The sequence below is a fragment of the Schistocerca piceifrons genome, chromosome 2, assembly GCF_021461385.2.
Source record: "Schistocerca piceifrons isolate TAMUIC-IGC-003096 chromosome 2, iqSchPice1.1, whole genome shotgun sequence".
Lineage (NCBI taxonomy): Eukaryota > Metazoa > Arthropoda > Insecta > Orthoptera > Acrididae > Schistocerca > Schistocerca piceifrons.
In genome coordinates this window covers 680637519-680657278 of record NC_060139.1, presented here as the reverse complement: position 1 = coordinate 680657278, position 19760 = coordinate 680637519, and positions in this window count along the sequence as shown.

The following is a 19760-nucleotide window of genomic DNA, read 5'->3' as shown; positions in this document are numbered from 1 at the left end:
AGCTTTCCGGGGCAAAAACGTTCTATGGATAAGCGGATAACCAGTATAGATTCGTTTGCCGAGGATGCGTCTGTCGTCAGGTTTACTATTATTATCACAGGAAAGAAAAGCCGACACTCAGCAAGTTGCTGTTCACCTTCAAGAAGTGCTACCCGAAAAACACTGAAAAAGCAATCACACATTTTTTTCATTACATTAAGTAACAATCAGTGCCCGCTCCCAACCAATGTCTGCAGTTCAGTTGTGTCTTAATTCACAATGGCTGCTGGATCAAAATGGGTCTGTTTTTTCGCGTATGCCCGAAAGAACAGACACAACATACATACTGAAAAATAGCGTCGTGTATATGTGTCACTTTGAATTGTAATGCAGCATTCAATAAAAATTACTTGGCATCCCATAATGGCGTGTAACTCACTTTTTGAAATCCCTCTAGTATCTTTTCCATTTAAAACTTTCTTTGAGCTATTTAATGTGATTTGTTATTTCTTTGGTAGAAGGTCAAATTTACATATACACTATAAGACAAGAACAACGACCCGCTGGTCATCGGGACTCAGTTCGAAGGGGGGCTCATCACAGAAGAAGCCGGCCGGAGTGGCCGAGCGGTTAAAGGCGCTACAGTCTGGAACCGCACGACCGCTACGGTCGCAGGTTCGAATCCTGCCTCGGGCATGGATGTGTGTGATGTCCTTAGGTTAGTTAGGTTTAAGTAGTTCTAGGTTCTAGGGGACTTATGACCACAGCAGTTGAGTCCCATAGTGCTCAGAGCCATTTTGAACCATCACTGAAGACAATTCCACTGCATTGAATTAGATTCCAGGCCGAAGACGTCTCTAGAGATACACCGGAGAGCTGTGGGATACAAAGCTGACTGTCGCGGGCCGTACGGCCCGCTAGCTAGGAGTATTAGTCTAGGGTGTCATTTCGTTTCATAGCAGGTCCACTTTGGTTGTCATCCCTTACAGCACAGCGGCACGTCGAAGACATTTTGCTCCCCGTTTTGCTGCCGTTCGTGTAAAGCCATCCTGGGCTTACGGTTCAGCAAGATAATGCCCGCCCTGTTTCGGCGAGAGCTTTCACTGCTTGTCTTCGTGGTTGCCAAACCCTACCTTGGCCAGCAAAGTCGCCGGATCTCCCTCCAGCTGAGAACGTTCGGAGCATTGTGCACAGGACTCTCCAACCAGTTCGGGATTTTGACGAGAAAAGGCGCCAAACTGGACAGACGTTGGCACGATATCCCTCGGGAGGACATCCAACAACTTTGTCAAACAATGCGAAGCCGAATAACTGCGTGCATAAGGGCCAGAGGTGGACCAACGCATTATTGGTTTACTCAATTTGTGAAGCTCGTTCCCTTGAATAGACCAACTAGTTTTTTTGAAATCGTAATCATTTCTTTATCTGTACATGTACATCACATCTACCAATTTCCGCCCCATTCGGATTGCTTCGTGGTGCGTCTTTTTTTTCGTCTTAGACTGTATATTGATTCCGATGAATATTATTATCTGTATCTTAGTTGATTAGTCCTATCTGTGACCAGTCAAACAATCATTTGAAATAGTAGGACTTCTCTAACGACAAAGAGTGTCACTGCTCTGTAGAAATAATTTGTTACCGCATGCAATTTGCGGTGTCGCCTCCTCATCGGATTACTTTAATGCTGTTTCGCGTAACAACTTCGTGATTGTTTCTTCAGCTATGTGAACTCTGCGTATTTCATTGTTGGAAGTGAAGTTTTCGAATCACAAATTTGGTAACACATTAACGGGTCACCTCCTTATAGGCTGACTTCAGTACAGTTTCGTGTAACAAATGTATGATCATTTTTTTCAGCTATATGAACTCTGCGTATGTCATAGATGGGAAGTGAAGTTTTCGAATCACAAATTTGGTGATACATAAATGGGAGTTTTTCCGTCGTAGGACTAATCACCATCAAATATTGTCCTCAGTTCATGAGACATGGAAATAAACCCAAACGTGACATCTGAGATGGAAGATCTTAGGCACACTCTGCACGATTTTCCAGACCCTTGTGTTGCATCCTCCCGCAGTGGAAATTATTACTCCCTCCACGTCCACGACGATGCCAGCACACTACCATAGCCATTGGGAACATCGTACCAGACGTAAGAGAGTTCTTGACGTGTGATGGTCTACCTCTTGAACATCTAGCTCTGCTATCTGCATCAGCGTCCATACACTGCAAACCTCTTTGAAGTGCATGGCAGGGAGTACTTCCCAATGCACCAGTTATTTGGGGTTCTTACCGTTTCATTCGTGTAAGGAGCGCGATTAGAATGCTATAGTCTGTTCAAAATTACTTTAGGATGGACAGTTCAGCAGGAACATGTGAAGGCATGGAGCAGATTTTGCAGGTCCGCGCGGAACACACACTTAATCTTACATTCCATTCAACTTGGTTCAAATGGCTCGAAGCGCTGTGGGACTTAACATCTGAGGTCATCAGTCTCCTAGAGTTAGAACGACTTAAACCTAACTAACCTAAGACATCACACTCACCCATGCCCGAGGCAGGATTCGAACCTGCGACCGTAGCAGCAGCGTGATTCCGGACTGGAGCGCGTAGAACCGCTAGGCTACAGCGGCCGGCCAATCAACTTGCTCAAACTCGAAAACTACTCGTTCGTTGTACACAGATTGAACTTATATCAGTGTATTCTGAAAGACAGCACTACGTTTTCGTTTCACTTTTATTTTCGGCAACAAATTATTAAGACAATATACGAACTGTTCACGAAAAATCATTTTCTGAGGACTTACACCGCATTTTCGACATGCAGCGAATTTTTTTGCTACTAAGTGAACTGAATACATTTAGCGAATGAAATTTTAAGAATACATCAAATTTTCATCTACTCCAAACCGGAACTCTCTTAGAGATTTTTAACACGAGAAAATTTCATGTAACTATGACACAGTACGACCTGCTCGCGCTTTAAGTATTAAGGGATCACGCGTATGGTTTGGTTACGAGAAACGGATCGCAAAGTTTATAATTAACCTGTTATTAATTTTATGTCCGCGGCTCGTGATATTGCGGTAGCGTTCTCGCTTCCCACGCTCGGGATCCCGGGTTAGATTCCCGGCGGGTTCAGGGATTTTCTCTGCCTCGAGATAACTGGTTGTTGTGTGTCTTTCATCACCATTTCATCCTCATTCACTCGCAAGTCGCCGTAGTGGCGTTGAAGAACTTGTGGAGCGGCGGCCGAACCGCCCCGCGAGGGGTCTCCCGGCCACCAATGCCATACGCTCATAATTCATTATTATTAATTTTATGAGTCATCTACTTATTTCGAACTAAAGAAAATATTAGATTTATGCATGTTTATCGCGGTGAGAAAACGAATGTTAAATAAGCTGATCAGTACACTGAGAGAGAGAACAAAGGCAGTACAATAAACATTACTTCAGTATTGCAGCAGTTGTATTATGTGATAAAGACTGAATTCCTGAAGCGAATTTAATTTGGAGTTGACGGTTGGAAAGGCTGTAATTTTGGTATGTAACTGCTTGCCATTGTAAATTGCGCACTTTAAACATGCAGTTGAATCCGCATGTACTTTGTTTCTGTGGTGACAATGGAAAAACCCAACTGAAAACACTGTCGTCGCCATGAAAGATGGTTGAAGTATCACTGCAAATGTAACGGTTTTGAGGTAAATGTCCCCATAACGGAAACGAACGACTCGAAAGCTATAATCAAAGATTGTTCTGATACGAAACTTCTTGGCAGATGAAAACTGTGTGCCGGACCGAGACTCTAACTCGCGACCTTTGCCTTTCGCGGGCAAGTGCTCTACTAACTGAGCTACCCAAGCACGACTCACGGCCCTTCCCCACAGCTTCAATTATGCCAGTAGCTCATCTTCTACCTTACAAACTTCTGTTCTGATACCACTGACAGTGGGATGCATGTACTGGTACTGTTGTTGCAAAGATTGTAGGTTGGGCAGCTTACAGACGGTAGTATGGACCAAAACGAGAAAAATGTCTAGTAAACATTTTGTTAAATCACATTCTACTGTGAAAAACTCAGAACTTTATATCTAATGGTAACGGTACCATTTCATTACTTCTAGCAGTTTAGTTGATGATTTATGCTGAAAATTGCGTCATTTTTGCGACACAATTTCAAACAATTCAATATTTTACTCTGAAGTCCACTTATCTTTCGCCCACTGAACGGTTACATCCGTACATCATCTACAATTGAGCGACTGAACCTTTTTCATTCCCGTCCGCAAGCAATGAAAACGTCCCGCCTTTAAGGAGCTAGTCTTCTTGATGCAACATAAGCACCTTCTAAGTGTTGCATAATCCTTTCTCTTGTGATGTGTTATACGAACTACGATGGCTGCCACTCTTCTGAAAGTCATTCAGAGTTGCCATTTGTTTCCTCATTGGCTGCTTTTGCTTGTTTGTACCAGTTTCGCCACAATCGGTGTCATGTCTCTTGCAACAACCATAAACAGGAAATAGGAGTTATTTTCCTCCTTTTCATTCTCAATCTAATCCCTCACTGGATACACGAATTCTTGGGCTTGAGTAGGGAACAAGCTTTTCTTCATCTTTTTTATTTTCTCCGGTTAGCTATCACCTTTCGCCATAGTGGACAGACTTCGAGCGAAACAGAACAGAAGGAAAAAAAAAAAAAAACATTATCTATGCACTAGATTTCCAGTCAAGCAAAGCGAATGCAACACCAGTGGAATCATGGCTATCGAAAGGTGAATACTATTCTAGCTGACAAGAGGAAGAAAGGTTTGAGCTTTCAACTCCGCAGAGGTACTTACGAGCGGAGAAAAACTTAAATGTACGTTCGAAGGTATTTAGCTCCTTCTAACTCTCAGTGCGGTGTTAACCACATACAAGCCTTCACTAGGCAACGATATGACGCGGCTGAGCTATCTTTATCGCAGACTTCTCCGAGACAATCCCTGTCGGAAAAGTACGAGTTAGGAAGAAGGACGTTGATCCTATTACATCGTACACTTTCCAAAAAGTGAAAAGATTTGTGGCCCAACAGAAAGGTCCCCTCCATTGTACTTTAAACATCCTGAACTTCAGACAAAAAAGTCAACGGTGTCTATTCGTTCTCTCCGACAATTGCAGCAGTGCTTCTGGAGACCATTGGTGCCCATTTTCTGATGATTCAGTCTCTTTTCATTGTCTCTGCATGGTTGACGTTGTCTCATACGCGCGTATCATAGTGCCCTGTCAGTGACAGGAGAAGTAGAGAAAGTTTCCAGCATATTTCAGAGGCTCCAAAAGCGTAGCATATGGTAATGCATTAAATATTATTACTATTGAAGAAGCTAAATGTTTTCCACGGAACGACAGTCGAAAGGTCGGCTAGGCTTTCTGCATGGAGACGATTATCAGCTACTTGAGAGAGAGAGAGAGAGAGAGAGAGAGAGAGAGAGAGAGTAGAGCAGCTGACTGAGCAGTGGCAGTTGTCCAAACAGATCTTACCCTCCTGACCAGACGCCTCAGACATGGTACAGGATGTTTCAAGAAGATTTTATCAGATTACGCGAAAATATCGTCCGCCTGAATGAAGACAGAAATTTGGGGGTACACTTTAACTTTCGCTTAGGACTATAATGTAACTAAATGTGAAAGGAAATTGTTATTTTCCTTCTCTACGCCTAGTACTTTCTTCCATCACAGTAACCTAATGAATAACAATAGTTTTAATATGACGAATAGATAAAATGGTTTGAGTGTCTATTGAGATACTGTGAATAAATATTATTGACAAAGAGCTAATTAAGTTAATTTTTTACTGGTAGTAATTCTACTACAGCTGCTGCTGCAACTAGTAACGATAATAATGAAAATAATAATAATGATGATGATACTGGCAGATATAAAAAGAAATTATAGACGTAAAAAAGAGATATTTCCTGATACAGAAGGTTCTGGGGCAGGGCAATTTTAAGATATTCAGCAGCTAAGAAAACTAGTTCATGAGGAAGATATGGTTGAATAGAAGAACGTAAAAAGGTAATGAGTGTCCCTTCAGTAAATATGTCATTAAATATATTTTGAAACTGAAGATGTTACTCAGCTCTCTAATGTAACGAGGGATATTATTCCAGAGTCGGCTTCCTGTTACTGATATGGACTTCGAGAAAGTGTTTGAGCGATGGAATGGGACAGAAAGGATTTTGCTTTGAGAGGAACAGGTGTTCCTATCATATTGTTCAGACAATAGCGTTAATGTTGAGAATTGATATGAGCAACAGTCTACGTTCATGAGACAACGCAGGAGACAGAATGTATGGAAATATCTTCCCTTGTCTGCGCGCGTATGATGGTGAAATACAAGTATGTCGAACATAGGCGTTCATAACCAGTTCCAGACGCCCTTAGTTTTCCTAAGAAAGACCTTGCAAGATAATATCGCTGTAATCAGTGGTTGGGAGTGTAAGTGTTTGTAGAACCTTTATCCGGTCAAGAGAGAAGAGGTTCTTAAACATTTTTGTAGGTCATGGAGAGATGCTGATGCCTTCTTGCGCACTGTACTCACGTGCTCAGTATAATTTAGATTTTTATCTATTATTACTCCAAGAGTTCTTGTTGAGGAAGAGAAATTCATATTTGTTCCATTTTTTGCCCCATTTAAGACTGAAGGTGGTAGGGATTGCCTTGAATGACCAACCAGTACCTCTTGGGTATTGGGTGGGTTGAGCCCATTTTGTAGTGCACACGAGTCAGTACTGAAATTCTTCAGGTTTACTGGTTTTGGCACAGATAGGCCTACAACTGGAGGTCATCACCATACATTTATTTTCAGTACGACAAAACTGATGACACATTGTTGGCGTACAGTGACAAAGTTTAGGATTTAATACTGAAGCCAGGGGAACGCCCGATACTACCTGCCTCCATGGTTCCGGACACGACGCCCTGCTGGCGAGACGTCAGGTATGAGTGAAACCACTGCACCGCACTTTGCGAGAAATTTAGGCTGCTAAATTTGGCAAGTAAAATGTCGAGTTCGACACTTTCAGAGGCTTTGCTGAAGTCTAAGAAGCACGTGACATTGCCTCTTGTCCACACGCGGCAAGTTCAGGTCATCTGTTACCTTTATTACGGCAAACGTTGTGCTACGATGTTGACGAAAACCTGATTGGTATTCGTCTAACTATTTGCACTTAAGTAGCTTATTAGCTGGTCGTGGATTATATATTATAAGGTCTTGGACAGTGCAGAAAAATGCGAACAGGTAGGTGATCCAAGGATGCTCTGGCAACGTCCTTTTTACGTAGTGGCTTAACTAGCCCGTTTCCAGGCCTGAGGAAAAACACTCTTGGCTAGTGGTCGAGGGTATCTGTTATAGTGGGCAGTAGTGGGTCAGTAATAAGCTTCATCATTTTGACCGTGATGCCATCGTGTCTATTATATGCTGACCTCATACTCTTCATGGTTTGTTTGACGGTACTGCAAGTAACATACTGAAGATAGAATTTTTCGTGGTAGCAGTCGATTATCCCCACGAAATAGTCAATGAGTCTCTGTTTCCTTTGCCATTAGTGTTGTGATTGTAGGTACTATGAAGTACCGGTTCAGTTCTTCTTCTGGGACAGTAGAGTCAGCTGCAGCTTTCCCATTTCCTATGCCAAGACCACAGTCGTTTTTTCATAGGACAGCTGGTCTATGTCTGTTGTCGGTCAATGTATGAAAATTCATGAGTTTAGCATTTGTCACAGATTGACTGACTCTATTCCGTTGCTGTTTGTGAGCAATATGATTTTCAAGTGTAAAGTCTGTGTGGTTTGAAACGCCATTGTCACGGCGAAACGCCCCAGACGGGCACATGAGGAATGGGTATCCCTGCCCTCTCTTGATTTGCCGACCCGGGACAAAGACTAGGAAAACCTCGGACATTTGGGTCAAATTGGATAACTTTCCCGGACACATCGACAATAAGTTGGCTGACAACACCTGCGTGTGCTCGCCTCATAGCAATCGGTAGCTGTGATATAAATTACACACGCAAGTGAATATGGACAATATGTGTACGGGACAGTCTCTAAGCGGACTTCTCGCTGTTTTTTTAAATTCATTTATTTAATAAAAATCGAACGAAACTACCTACGCGCTAGTCCTTACTTAGTGAACTTTAACTAAGATTTATTGAAATATATTGACCCAAATCAATCGGATACTTCCAAAGAAAAAAAAAACGAATGTACCCCAGACGGTTGTATAAGGATCCCACTTCCCGGGCGCTTTCAAAACTATGACAAAAGGCGGAGCAACAGCGCTAGGAACAGCTAGCTGTCGCCTGGCACGAGGACTGGATGTCAAACGACAACAGTACTACGTGTAAATCTCTGTTTACTGCGCCATGTGTCCTGAAAGAACACCCGGAGGATGCATGTACATTTCAGTTTACGTCAAGAACTGCTGGAGCCCTTGTCTAATTCTTTGATGTGTAGGAGATGCCGTCCCGTATTCCTGACCAAACTCACGTGGTGATTGTAAACGTTGAGACCGGCTCAGTGTTGACAGCGACTCAAAATCAAAAGAAGAAATCGGTGAATACTAAACAAAAATCTCACCAGAAAGAGCCTCACTCTTGCACTTCTTATCGTTAATATCGTCTAATATGGGGTCCCCTGCACTCAGCATTTACCAAATTTATTTTATTTTGGTAGTGAATTAATCAGGATTGATCACAAAAAAGAGAAGATGTTTTATTAATGATGACCGATTTTAATCAGTTCAGATCATCTTCAGCCCGTAAGGAATCTCCTTCAGTGATCCGCTTGAACAGTTGAAGAGTGTGCCTTCTAACATACAGTTCGTCCGTGGTCATCGTCTCTGTAGACCACTAAAGGAGGTGCCTTACGGTCTGAAGAGGATCTTTATAGACTGAAACCGGTCACTATTAATAAAACGTCTCTACTATTTTGCGATCTTGGCTTATTATTTAATTACAATTGAATTCAGATCGCTGGGAACCAACCAACTCAAGTGGCAGACGTTGCAAGAGATGCGTTGTGAATCACGGTGTGATTTATTGTTAAAATTCCGAGAGCGCGCGTTCCTAGAAGAGTCAAACAAAGACGATGAAGATAGAGAGATCGAGTCTACATGAAGCCTTACCGACAATCGTTCTTCCCGCGAATCATTCGCGACTGAGACAGGTAAGGGGGAAGTAACATTGGTACACAACATACCATTCGCCAAATACCGCAAGGTGTCTAGCAGAGTGTAGGTGTGTAGATGTAGATTTTATTCTAATTATGTTATCAGAAACTATTGCTTTACTTAACTTTGCAGCTTAGCGTCTTTCCTGTCCTCTCGCGGGACGTTATACGCACGTGGACGAAGAGCTGGTGACATCACAGCGTGAAATTCCTCATTCCACTGAAACGCGGAGCGTGAAATGAAGGATCTCGTGTATTAGATTTTTACCTCTTGGGGAGGAACTTGGCCAATAGGATGCGACTTCGTTTTACTTTACAACCATAGCAAAGGAGTCAGCATTTTGTGTGGCGTTAAACATAGTAATTGATGGGCTTTATTTCTCATAGAACATGTGGTATGAATATAAGCTGCTTCAGAGCCCCAGCAAACGGGGAATATCTCGAAAAGGCGTCGTTTTAACTATGGTTTGTTATGACAAAATGTCAGGAAACTACATATCGGTAGGTGAAAGCGTCCTATAGATGATATTATCAGTGTTACAGTTTGTGGGCTACGAAAGTGCACTGTTTAAGTGCTACGACACGATGATTATTTACCAAAAGCGCATCTTTTTGGTACAATTTGCGTATTAAATGTCAAATAATGACATTTGTAGATACAGTTTTTTAGACAGTTAAACGGAGTATTAATTGTCATGTCGAAGTTGTAGCACAGCTGACAGTGTCGTGAGCTTCGAGTTGTGGGGAGGAAGGTGACATCTTCCCGTCCACCACGTTTCAGAATGTTTTCACCTTTTGTTTTCTTAAAGATTCTGGGTCTTTGTTATTCATTTAATAGAAATATTATGACAAAAGTTGATATCATTTGTTATAAATAATACATTTGCTGCAATTATTGTTGCAAAGGCCGGAAATATTAACGTGACTGTCAGTCTATGTCTCAAAATATACACAAACTACACAGTTGACGTTTTTGATCGAGCAAGGTTGTGCAGTGGTTAATACACTTGACTTGCATTCGGAAGGTCGGCGGTTCAAACCCGCGTCCGGCCATCCTGATTTAATATTCCCGTCTTTTTCCTAAATCGCTTCAGGTAAAAGCCCGGATGGTTTCTGTGAAAAGGCACTGTCGACTTCGTTCCCCATCCTTCCCTAATCCGATGGGACCGATGACGTCGCTGATGAGCTGGCTCATGTTTGTATCTTGCCAGTAAACGTATTTTTCAGTGAAGGCGAGCAGCTATGAAACAATCTCCTCTTCCATACGAATGAAATTACGAAACGTATCGCCGTCTTGAAATCTACTTGAAGGTAAGTTTGAGAGTGTTGGTGGTCAACGCAACATCGAGAATGTGGATATTACGCATGCACAGACTGACATTACACACTATACATTAACCATATCCAATTTAAATCCGGAATGGTATGAAAATTAAATTGAGTTAAGGAATAACTTGTACGGTATCTATCATAGATCGTTGTACTGCTCTATAAAGTGTTCCTCCACCAGAAATTCGCTGTTCAAACCATCGACGAGTCAGAATCTTCTTCGTGATTTTCTCCGCTCTTCTTCGATAAGTACTAACAGAATTAACGGAGCTATTTTACGTGCGGCCATTTTCTTAAGGAAACTGTGTGGTTCACGAGCCAAATAAAACCCACAACGGCTGCTGGAGAACGCGTGAGGTCGGATGTTACGTCCGCGTCCACGTCCACGTCCACGTCAACGTTAGCTGCCTCGTCCCATGTGAGGACGGCTTAAGGGAGGGAAGCCGTGCGCGCCACCTGGCTGTGAATCGTGTAAAGTGTGTGATCTCATTTTAACTGTCGGTGTACCCGAGGCGGAAATTGCGGAACAGCCCAGAATTTCCCTAAACGACCATGAGATACCGCCTGAAAGCCACAGTCAGGCTGTCGGGTGCAACAGTCCAGGCTGTTAATCCGCCGTGTGAATTCGATCCAGGTCTGTCTCACCATCCTGTCTCGCAAGCAAGCGCGCTGTGTATTACGCTATCCTAGCAGATCACCATAAAGTACCACTCTGGAAGCTATAATGTTATGTTCATGAAGTATATCTATAAATAGGATGATGAGTCTGCCCGTAGCTTGGATGAATCGATTTGGAACGTCTCTTGAAAACTCCACATTCAAACTATATATTTCCGAGATGAATCACTGCCCTCCTCGTCGAATCCTAACGTGTTGCAAATGGAAGCAGTCGACAACCAAGAAACTGTTTATCTCCAAGACGCAAATCAGTTACCTTCGAATTTTATGCGTGCTTTTCTATCGCACCAAACAGTTTATTCTCTAGGCAAATTATCTGACTTGAAAGGGGCAATGTCCGAAGCGACTCTTTTTACAACGGCTGTAACAATTCTTATCTCAGAAGCGAGTGCAAAGACATTCGTTACGATAAGGCAGGCTCAGTTTAAGGCATCCTAAACACGTACGACAAAATTCCACGTGACATGAGTTCGACAAACGATAGGGCGGTTTCTGTGTGAGACCAACATTCCACATAAGTCACTGCACTTACGGAGGCAGAGTGCGGCAGAACGGACCTGCACAGTCTTCTGCGACACATCGTCAACACCATTTTCGTTAATGCTCTAATCTGCAATGTAAGTACTCGACCTTTCGAAATGTGCGGCTATTTGTTAAGTGTCTTACGGTTTCCTTATGCTGAATACATGTACACTCCTGGAAATGGAAAAAAGAACACATTGACACCGGTGTGTCAGACCCACCATACTTGCTCCGGACACTGCGAGAGGGCTGTACAAGCAATGATCACACGCACGGCACAGCGGACACACCAGGGACCGCGGTGTTGGCCGTCGAAGGCGCTAGCTGCGCAGCATTTGTGCACCGCCGCCGTCAGTGTCAGCCAGATGGCCGTGGCATACAGAGCTCCATCGCAGTCTTTAACACTGGTAGCATGCCGCGACAGCGTGGACGTGAACCGTATGTGCAGTTGACGGACTTTGAGAGAGGGCGTATAGTGGGCATGCGGGAGGCCGGGTGGACGTACCGCCGAATTGCTCAACACGTGGGGCGTGAGGTCTCCACAGTACATCGATGTTGTCGCCAGTGGTCGGCGGAAGGTGCACGTGCCCGTCGACCTGGGACCGGACCGCAGCGACGCACGGATGCACGCCAAGACCGTAGGATCCTACGCAGTGCCGTAGGGGACCGCACCGCCACTTCCCAGCAAATTAGGGACACTGTTGCTCCTGGGGTATCGGCGAGGACCATTCGCAACCGTCTCCATGAAGCTGGGCTACGGTCCCGCACACCGTTAGGTCGTCTTCCGCTCACGCCCCAACATCGTGCAGCCCGCCTCCAGTGGTGTCGCGACAGGCGTGAATGGAGGGACGAATGGAGACGTGTCGTCTTCAGCGATGAGAGTCGCTTCTGCCTTGGTGCCAATGATGGTCGTATGCGTGTTTGGCGCCGTGCAGGTGAGCGCCACAATCAGGACTGCATACGACCGAGGCACACAGGGCCAACACCCGGCATCATGGTGTGGGGAGCGATCTCCTACACTGGCCGTACACCACTAGTGATCGTCGAGGGGACACTGAATAGTGCACGGTACATCCAAACCGTCATCGAACCCATCGTTCTACCATTCCTAGACCGGCAAGGGAACTTGCTGTTCCAACAGGACAATGCACGTCCGCATGTATCCAGTGCCACCCAACGTGCTCTAGAAGGTGTAAGTCAACTACCCTGGCCAGCAAGATCACCGGATCTGTCCCCCATTGAGCATGTTTGAGACTGGATGAAGCGTCGTCTCACGCGGTCTGCACGTCCAGCACGATCGCTGGTCCAACTGAGGCGCCAGGTGGAAATGGCATGGCAAGCCGTTCCACAGGACTACATCCAGCATCTCTACGATCGTCTCCATGGGAGAATAGCAGCCTGCATTGCTGCGAAAGGTGGATATACACTGTACTAGTGCCGACATTGTGCATGCTCTGTTGCCTGTGTCTATGTGCCTGTGGTTCTGTCAGTGTGATCATGTGATGTATCTGACCCCAGGAATGTGTCAATAAAGTTTCCCCTTCCTGGGACAATGAATTCATGGTGTTCTTATTTCAATTTCCAGGAGTGTATTTACAATTGCGGAAGACTAATCTCATAATTCTGTGGAAAGTTGGTAATGCAATGCCCATATTAGGCATCTTTCTCTCTGTTTTTTTTTCTTTCTTCACACTCTAGCTAATGCTCGTGTTTATATGTGAAACCACTTGCATCATTTCTGTGTCGATCTGTATATTATGCTTCATATGCAACTGCAGCGAAGATGATTGCCAACTGAATGTAAAGCATAGATCGAATACGACGCGTGATCAATTTCCATATTTTTAACAGCGTTAGTTCCGCTTTCGTCCCGACTTGCATTATATTACATTGATGCCATACCTGATGATTAAAAATCAAACAATGGAAAATCCAGGTTGGAATGTAACAATATTATGAGAAGGAATGTTGCTACTCACCATATAGCAGAGATGCTGTGTCGTAGATAGGCACAGCGAAAAGACTCTCACAATTATAGTTTTCGGCCATTAAGGCCTTCGTCAACAAAAGACAAGCACACACACATACACACACACACACACGCACACACACCCACACACACACGCAAACGCAACTCACACACACGACTGCAGACTCAGGCAACTGTGGCAGTCTGGTTTCAGTTGCCTGAGACTGCAGTCGAGTGTGAGAGTTGCGTTTGCGTGTGTGTGTGAGTGTGTGTGTGGGTGTGTGTGCGTGTGTGTGTGTGTGTGTATGTGTGTGTGCTTGTCTTTTGTTGACGAAGGCCTTAATGGCCGAAAACTATAATTGTGAGAGTCTTTTCGCTGTGCCTATCTGCGACACAGCATCTCTGCTATATGGTGAGTAGCAACATTCCTTCTCATAACATTGATGATTAAAAAGTAGGTTAGCACGTGCAGAAAACATAATATCTGATTCTAGATCATAACAATGAATCACGGTACTTGGCAACAAATACTTTTTAAATTACTGAGATGAATAAACGGTAAATGATAGTACAAACATAATAATTCGTATTGAACTGACAATGCGACGTAATCGTCGCGCTATATAGCGGTCTCTACGACTATAAGAGGACCTTAATAGAACTATCAGCTGATAGTACATGGGATGATACAGACGTTCTCCGTGTCTGTGCACTCTGTCGTGTGCCCTACTTATACTTGCTTAAAAGGTCCGTGATGCTTCTGTAAGTTGATATATTTTCTGAGAGGGATGACATAGGGGATTCAGTATTAGAATCAGAATTTACAAGGAATTCGGAAGACTTAAGATCAAATAAAGCAGAAGCGATAGATAATGTTGTTGTTGTGGTCTTCAGTCCTGAGACTGGTTTGATGCAGCTCTCCATGCTACTCTATCCTGTGCAAGCTTCTTCATCTCCCAGTATCTACTGCAACCTACATCCTTCTGAATCTGTTTAGTGTATTCATCTCTTGGTCTCCCTCTACGATTTTTACGCTCCACGCTGCCCTCCAATACTAAATTGGTGATCCCTTGATGCCTCAGAACATGTCCTACCAACCGATCCCTTCATCTAGTCAAGTTGTGCCACAAACTTCTGTTCTCCCAATCCTATTAAATACCTCCTCATTAGTTATATGATCTACCCACCTAATCTTCAGCATTCTTCTATAGCACCACATTTCGAAAGCTTCTATTCTCTTCTTGCCCAAACTAGTTATCGTCCATGTTTCACTTCCATACATGGCTACACACCATACAAATACTTTCAGAAACAACTTCCTGACACTTAAATCTATACTCGATGTTAACAAACTTCTCTTCTTCAGAAACGCTTTCCTTCCCATTGCCAGTCTACATTTTATATCCTCTCTACTTCGACCATCATCAGTTATTTTGCTCCCCAGATAGCAAAACTCCTTTACTACTTTAAGTGACTCATTTACTAATCTAATTCCCTCGGCATCACCCGACTTAATTCGACTATATTCCATTATCCTCGTTTTGCTTTTGTTGATGTTCATCTTATACCCTCCTTTCATGACACTGTCCATTCCGTTCAACTGCTCTTCCAAGTCCTTTGCTGTCTCTGATAGAATTACAATGTCATCGGCGAACCTCAAAGTTTTTATTTCTTCTCCATGGATTTTAATACCTACTCCGATTTTTCTTTTGTTTCCTTCACTGCTTGCTCAATATACAGATTGAATAACATCGGGGATAGGCCACAACCCTGTCTCACTCCCTTCCCAACCACTGCTTCCCTTTCATGCCCCTCGACTCTTATAACTGCCATCTGGTTTCTGTACAAATTGTAAATAGCCTTTCGCTCCCTGTATTTTATCCATGCCAACGTCAGAATTTGAAAGAGAGTATTCCAGTCAACATTGTCAAAAGCTTTCTCTACGTCTACAAATGCTAGAAATGTAGGTTTGCCTTTCCTTAATCTAGCTTCTAAGATAAGTCGTAGGGTCAGTATTGCCTCACGTGTTCAAATATTTCTACGGAATCCAAACTGATCTTCCCCGAGGTCGGCCTCTACCAGTTTTTCCATTCGTCTGTAAAGAATTCGCGTTAGTATTTTGCATCCGTGACTTATTAAACTGATTGTTCGGTAATTTTCACATCTGTCAGTACCTGCTTTCTTTGGGATTGGAATTATTGTATTCTTCTTGAAGCCTGAGGGTATTTCGCCTGTATCATACATCTTGCTCACCAGATGGTAGAGTTTTGTCAGGACTGGCTCTCCAAAGGCCGTCAGTAGTTCTAATGGAATGTTGTCTACTCCCGGGGCCTTGTTTCAACTCAGGTCTTTCATTGCTCTGTCAAACTCTTCACGCAGTATCATATGTCCCATTTCATCTTCATCTACATCCTCTTCCATTTCCATAATAATGTCCTCAAGTACACTGCCCTTGTATAGGCCCTCTATATACTCCTTCCACCTTTCTGCTTTCCCTTCTTGGCTTAAAACTAGGTTTCCATCTGAGCTCTTGATATTCATACAAGTGGTTCTCTTTTCTCCAAAGGTCTCTTTAATTTTCCTGTAGGCAGTATCTATCTTACCCCAAGTGAGATAAGCCTCTGCATCCTTACATTTGTCGTCTAGCCATGCCTGTTTACCCATTTTGCACTTCCTGTCAATCTCATTTTTGAGACGTTTGTATTCCTTTTTGCCTGTTTCATTTACTGCATTTTTATATATTCTCCTTTCATCAATTAAATTCAATATTTGTTCTGTTACCGAAGGATTTCTACTAGCCCTCGTCTTTTTACCTACTACACCCTCTGCTGCCTTCACTACTTCATCTCTCAAAGCGACCCATTCTCCTTCTACTGTATTTCTTTCCCCCATTCCTGTCAATTGTTCCCTTATTCTCTCCCTGAAACTCTGTACAACCTCTGGTTTAGTCAGTTTATCCAGGTCCCATCTCCTTAAATTCCCACGTTTTTGGAGTTTATTGAGTTTTAATCTACAGTTCATAACCAATAGATTGTGCTCAGAGTCCACATCTGCCCCTGGAAATGTCTTACAATTTGATTCCCGGTTCCTAAATCTCTGTCTTACCATTATATAATCTATCTGAAACCTGTCAGTATCTCCAGGCTTCTTCCATTCATACAACCTTCTTTTATGATTCTTGAACCAAGTGTTAGCTCGATAGATAATATTCCATCGGAATTTCTAAAATCACTGAAGGAAGTGGTAACAAAAAGACTATCCACGTGGGTGTGTTGAATGTTGAGATTGGCGATATAGTATCAGACTTCCGGAAAAACATCATCCACACAAGTCCAAAGACAACAAAAGCCGACGATTGCGTGAATTGTCGTACCATCAGCTTGACAGCTCATTCGTCAAAGTTGCTGATACAAATAAAATACAGAAGAACGTAAAATAAAATTTAGGATCTGTTAGATGACGATCAGTTTGGTTTTTGGAAAGGTAAAGGCACCACAGAGGCATTTCCAAAGCTGCGGATGATAGTAGATGCAAGACTAAAGAAAAATCAAGATACATTTATTAGATTTGTAAACCTGGAGAAAGAGCTCGACAATGTAAAATGGTGCAAGATGTTCGAAAGTTTGAGGAAAGTAGGGGTAATCAATCTACATCTACATCTACATTGATACTCCGCAAGCCACCCAACGGTGTGTGGCGGAGGGCACTTTACGTGCCACTGTCATTACCTCCCTTTCCTGTTCCAGTCGCGTATGGTTCGCGGGAAGAACGACTGTCTGAAAGCCTCCGTGCGCGCTCTAATCTCTCTAATTTTACATTCGTGATCTCCTCGGGAAGTATAAGTAGGGGGAAGCAATATATTCGATACCTCATCCAGAAACGCACCCTCTCGAAACCTGGCGAGCAAGCTACACCGCGATGCAGAGCGCCTCTCTTGCAGAGTCTGCCACTTGAGTTTATTAAACATCTCCGTAACGCTATCACGGTTACCAAATAACCCAGTGACGAAACGCGCCGCTCTTCTTTGGATCTTCTCTATCTCCTCCGTCAACCCGACCTGGTACGGATCCCACACTGATGAGCAATACTCAAGTATAGGTCGAACGAGTGTTTTGTAAGCCACCTCCTTTGTTGATGGACTACATTTTCTAAGCACTCTCCCAATGAATCTCAACCTGGTACCCGCCTTACCAACAATTAGTTTTATATGATCATTCCACTTCAAATCGTTCCGTATGCATACTCCCAGATATTTTACAGAAGTAACTGCTACCAGTGTTTGTTCCGCTATCATATAATCATACAATAAAGGATCCTTCTTTCTATGTATTCGCAATACATTACATTTGTCTATGTTAAGGGTCAGTTGCCACTCCCTGCACCAAGTGCCTATCCGCTGCAGATCTTCCTGTATTTCGCTACAATTTTCTAATGCAGCAACTTCTCTGTATACTACAGCATCATCCGCGAAAAGCCGCATGGAACTTCCGACACTATCTACTAGGTCATTTATATATATTGTGAAAAGCAATGGTCCCATAACACTCCCCTGTGGCACGCCAGAGGTTACTTTAACGTCTGTAGACGTCTCTCCATTGATAACAACATGCTGTGTTCTGTTTGCTAAAAACTCGTCAATCCAGCCACACAGCTGGTCTGATATTCCGTAGGCTCTTACTTTGTTTAACAGGCGACAGTGCGGAACTGTATCGAACGCCTTCCGGAAGTCTAGAAAAATAGCATCTACCTGGGAGCCTGTATCTAATATTTTCTGGGTCTCATGAACAAATAAGGCGAGTTGGGTCTCACACGATCGCTGTTTCCGGAATCCATGTTGATTCCTACATAGTAGATTCTGGGTTTCCAGAAATGACATGATACGCGAGCAAAAAACATGTTCTAAAATTCTACAAGAGATCGACGTAAGAGATATAGGTCTATAGTTTTGCGCATCTGCTCGACGACCCTTCTTGAAGACTGGGACTATCTGTGCTCTTTTCCAATCATTTGGAACCCTCCGTTCCTCTAGAGACTTGCGGTACACGGCTGTTAGAAGGGGGGCAAGTTCTTTCGCGTACTCTGTGTAGAATCGAATTGGTATCCCGTCAGGTCCAGTGGACTTTCCTCTATTGAGTGATTCCAGTTGCTTTTCTATTCCTTGGACACTTATTTCGATGTCAGCCATTTTTTCGTTTGTGCGAGGATTTAGAGAAGGAACTGCAGTGCGGTCTTCCTCTGTGAAACAGCTTTGGAAAAAGGTGTTTAGTATTTCAGCTTTACGCGTGTCATCCTCTGTTTCAATGCCATCATCATCCCGTAGTGTCTGTATATGCTGTTTCGAGCCACTTACTGATTTAACGTAAGACCAGAACTTCCTAGGATTTTCTGTCAAGTCGGTACATAGAATTTTACTTTCGAATTCAATGAACGCTTCACGCATAGCCCTCCTTACGCTAACTTTGACATCGTTTAGCTTCTGTTTGTCTGAGAGGTTTTGGCTGCGTTTAAACTTTGAGTGGAGCTCTCTTTGCTTTCGCAGTAGTTTCCCAACTTTGTTGTTGTACCACGGTGGGTTTTTCCCGTCCCTCACAGTTTTACTCGGCACGTACCTGTCTAAAACGCATTTTACGATTGCCTTGAACTTTTTCCATAAACACTCAACATTGTCAGTGTCGGAACAGAAATTTTCGTTTTGATCTGTTAGGTAGTCTGAAATCTGCCTTCTATTACTCTTGCTAAACAGATAAACCTTCCTCCCTTTTTTTATATTCCTATTAACTTCCATATTCAGGGATGCTGCAACGGCCTTATGATCACTGATTCCCTGTTCTGTACATACAGATTCGAAAAGTTCGAATAAGACGAATAATTTACAAGAATCAAGAGGGAACAAAAGATCGGAAGACAAGAACGATTTTCTCTGGTTAAAAAGGTTATAAGACAGTGATGTAATCTTTCGCCCCTACTGTTCAATCTCTTCATCGAAGAAGCAATGACGAAAATAAAATAAGGTTCAAGAGTGGGATTGATAAAATTTGGCGATGAAATTGCTATTCTCAGTGAGAGTCAAG